A 3,825-nucleotide genomic window follows, 5' to 3' on the forward strand; every position below is an offset into this window, starting at 1 on the left:
ATAAATAAATAAATTAATTAATTAGTAAACAAGTAAATATATAAATAAGTAAAACTGATTTTCGAATCAAAAGTAGGTGGTGTGTTGGTAAACCTAATGTTATGAGAGAGAGAGAGAGAGAGAGAGAGAGAGAGAGAGAGAGAGAGAGAGAGAGAGAGAGAGAGAGAGAGAGAGAGAGAGAGAGCACTCATGAAAAAAAAAAAAACAAACAAACAAGTAAATAGATAAATAATTAAAACTGATTTTCGATTCAAAAGCAGGTGGTGTGTTGTTAAATCTAATATTATGAGAGAGAGAGAGAGAGAGAGAGAGAGAGAGAGAGAGAGATGTGAGGAGGGTAAGTAAAAGGCATGGCGACATTTGGCATCTGCTCCGTGGTGGTGCGGGGTTGCCACGGCGCGACAACCCCGGGCCGCCGCGCCAAGCAGACAGTGGGTGCGACAGACGGGTGTGAGGTGTATTGCTGGCTGGCGGTGAGTGACGCTTTACCCTTCAGGAGACACGTGGTTGGTTTCCTTCTTAAACTTAATTTCCTCCATTTCAACATGTAACTACTAACACCACTATAACTATAACTTCCTTTCCTCGCGGTGCTGCGTTATAAACATAGCGAACTAGACTCGAAGTGTGCGTTTGTTGCGCTGCTGCAAAGTTTCCGAGGAGGCGAGGACTGACCAACGGAGGAGATTATACAGTACCCGCCCTTACTTCATTTTGTTCGTCTCTGTGTGTGAAGCCTGAGTTGTATTGAATTGTTCCGATGTTGTAAAAGTGCTGGTACACGTGGTTGTGTGTACGAGTGTTGCATGTTTGTGCTTCTTGAAGAGGTGACGGTGGTGGTGATGGAGGTGGCTCATAAAAAAATAGGACTGCTTTCTCGAACGTCTCGACGCCTTATTTCGATTGCTTGTAGCAGACTCGAGTGGTGGAGCTAATGGGGTTCATAAGAGTGTTTTCATAGTCAAACGAGGATTCTGCGTCACCGATAAGAAAACAATACCCATGAGAACCCGAGTGTCCTCTCTGTGGCCTTTGAAAATAGCCCTTATGAGGACCCGAAGCGTTTCAAAATCTGGGCAGCGCTGTTTTCTCCTCAGTAATGTATAGATGAGTAGTGGCAGTGACAACAAGGTGCTTGCAGGTTTGTCCTAAGGAAAGATGAGACAGTGTGATGTTTGAAATGATGGTATGAGTGTCTGTGAGAGAGAGAGGAGAGAGAGAGAGAGAGAGAGAGAGAGAGAGAGAGAGAGAGAGGAGAGGTTGATTGCTATTTGTTTCGAAGTGTCGCGTTTACATGAAACTGATAATTAACGAACCGAAATTAATGGAACCCAGTTGTAGAGAGAGAGAGAGAGAGAGAATGTGAGAGAGAGAGAATGCTGAGTGTTGTGCTTGTGTGGGCTTCCTCTCTCTCTTCTCTCTCTCTCTCTCTCTCTCTCTCTCTCTCTCTCTCCAGGTCTAACTGCTCAGAACCACATTTAACACCAGAAACAAAACCGTAGCGAGGATTGAAATAAACGAGGCAAGTGCTTCATAAAATAAAGTGGAAAGAGAAAAGAAAAAAAAAATCCGTAGAGGAAAACTACACACAATACGCAAAATGAGGAAATAAGTGAACGAGTAAATTTTCGTGATTTTAAGTTAATAATAATAATAATAATAATAATAATAATAATAATAATAATAATAATGATAATAATAATAATATCGTAAGGGCAAGCGGTAGGCAGACGGTCGTTTAGAAAATTACTATACAAGAATTATTTATGATATCGATGGATTACCAAGAGAATGTGCGTAGTTACCTGAGTGTGTGTGTGTGTGTGTGTGTGTGTGTGTGTGTGTGTGTGTGTCATGTACAAGTGTAAAAAAAAAAATAATAATTAACACGGACAGGGAAATTCTGAGTGATACAAAGAGACTCATAAATCAACTTACGGTGGAGTAATGAAGCTTAATAATCCTGCTTTGTGTGTGTGTGAGAGAGAGAGAGAGAGAGAGAGAGAGAGAGAGAGAGAGAGAGAGAGAGAGAGAGAGAGAGAGAGAGAGAGAGATGACAGCAAAGTTTACATCTGCTGTAGTAGGAGGAGCGAGAAAATGTGGGGGGAAGGAACAAAAGCTGAGGAGGGGGAGGAGGAGGAGGAGGAGGAGGAGGAGGAGGAGGAGGAGGAGGAGGGAGGAGGAGGAGGAGGAGGAGGGCATTACTAGAGAGGATTAGGCAGGCCTCCGGAACCTTATTAGAGTGTGGTGGTTTGAGACTTAAAATATGAGCGTAAGTGGTAGGCTGGTGGTGGCGGTGGTGGTGGTGGTAGTTGGTTGCACTGGAACCGGACTGTATTACTGCTGCTTTGTGAAGAGAGAGAGAGAGAGAGAGAGAGAGAGAGAGAGAGAGAGAGAGAGAGAGAGAGAGAGAGAGAGAGAGAGAGAGAGAGAGAGAGAGTAATAGCTAAACAAGAGGATATGTTAGATAGACATGAAGGGTAAACACAATACAGACTGATATACGAGAGACAAGGAGAACTAGAGGAAAAATTACGTTGCCATCCACACACCACGAGGCATTATACACGGAAGGATGAAGAGACAGAAACACCGTCAGGGAAATTAGTACACATGAACAGACAGACAGACGGCGGTAATTAGACAGGAAAGTGAGCAGAAAGAATACAGATTTTACCAACAGACACGACGAGGCGAATACTCGAGACAGGTAAACGAGTTGGAAAGTAAAGCTGTGCAGCATAGGAAAAGTTAAAGAAAGGTTAAGGACAGTGAGTCGAGAGGTGAAGTTCTATGTATGGATAGCCAGACGCTCGCTCGCTCACGTAAACAGTAATATTTTTTAGAAAAGAAAAATCTCAAGCATTCTGTAATACCTTATGGATTCTATTGATCAGCAGGAGGGGGAACTGCTGCAGAGAAAACTCCCTCCTGAAGGAATGAGTCAAGAAATAATGGCATTGATTATGAATTTATGGGAAGGCAGATTACAGAAAGAGAGAGAGAGAGAGAGAGAGAGAGAGAGAGAGAGAGAGAGAGAGAGAGAGAGAGAGAGAGAGAGAGAGAGAGAGAGAGATACTACTTAACGAATTTTGTAGTGACAGGTGAAGTTGAAAACGTGACAGGAAACAGGTGACTGTGACAGGTGAACCACTACTTGTACCTGTCGTGACAATTGTACTGTAACTTATGCTCCTTTTACTCCTCCTCCTCCTCCTCCTCCTCCTCCTCTGACCTCTTTTAAAGTTGAGTGATTGGTTGTTCGTGTGTGTGTGCTGTTTTTTTCATTTTTTAAGGAGAATAATGTGACTAATGATCGTGTTATGGGTTCCTGTGGGTGGCGGGTAGCAGGTCTCGTCCGTTTCACTCTTAGTACGTAGAGAGGGCAAGATTAACCCCCTTCACTACTATAGACACACACACGGTCTCTAAACTTATGCACAGTCGCTAGTTACTTGTTAGACTAGAGTGAATGTAGACGTAACTGTAGCGGGTGAGTGAACAGAATTATTATTATTATTATTATTATTATTATTATTATTATTTTTACATCTGCTTCATGACGAGAGGAAAGCATCACTGAACTCCGCAACACCTTCTCTCTTGCTAATGATGTTGTGGTACTGAAATTATTGATGTCTAATTATACGAGGATTCTTCTTGTGTGTCTTGCCTACGAGTGTTTGTGGAAGTGACATGGCTGCTTTGTCAAGTTTATTCCTGTTCTTTTTCTTTTTTTCTCTGTATTCATTTTTTTCTTTTCTTTTCTTTCACTATGTTCTTGTTCCTGTTGTTTTGTGGTTTTATTTTCTATGTTCATTTCTT

At 42.2% G+C, this 3,825-nt stretch overlaps 1 protein-coding gene across 5 annotated transcripts in view; it reads left to right on the top strand.

Annotated features, from left to right (window-relative positions):
• The first annotated feature begins 363 nt into the window (after nt 1–363).
• LOC135108425 (uncharacterized) overlaps nt 364–3,825 on the top strand; it is an 88,992-nt gene continuing 85,530 nt past the window's right edge. For 2 of the 5 annotated variants that reach the window (XM_064019389.1, XM_064019393.1), the window contains exon 1: nt 364–473. The gene's annotated coding sequence lies outside the window, so the exon portion shown is untranslated. Of the gene's footprint in view, nt 507–3,825 lie in introns of all 5 variants that reach the window. The other 3 variants (XM_064019390.1, XM_064019391.1, XM_064019392.1) reach the window with 3 other exon arrangements.

Source organism: Scylla paramamosain, chromosome 17 (assembly GCF_035594125.1).
Source record: "Scylla paramamosain isolate STU-SP2022 chromosome 17, ASM3559412v1, whole genome shotgun sequence".
Lineage (NCBI taxonomy): Eukaryota > Metazoa > Arthropoda > Malacostraca > Decapoda > Portunidae > Scylla > Scylla paramamosain.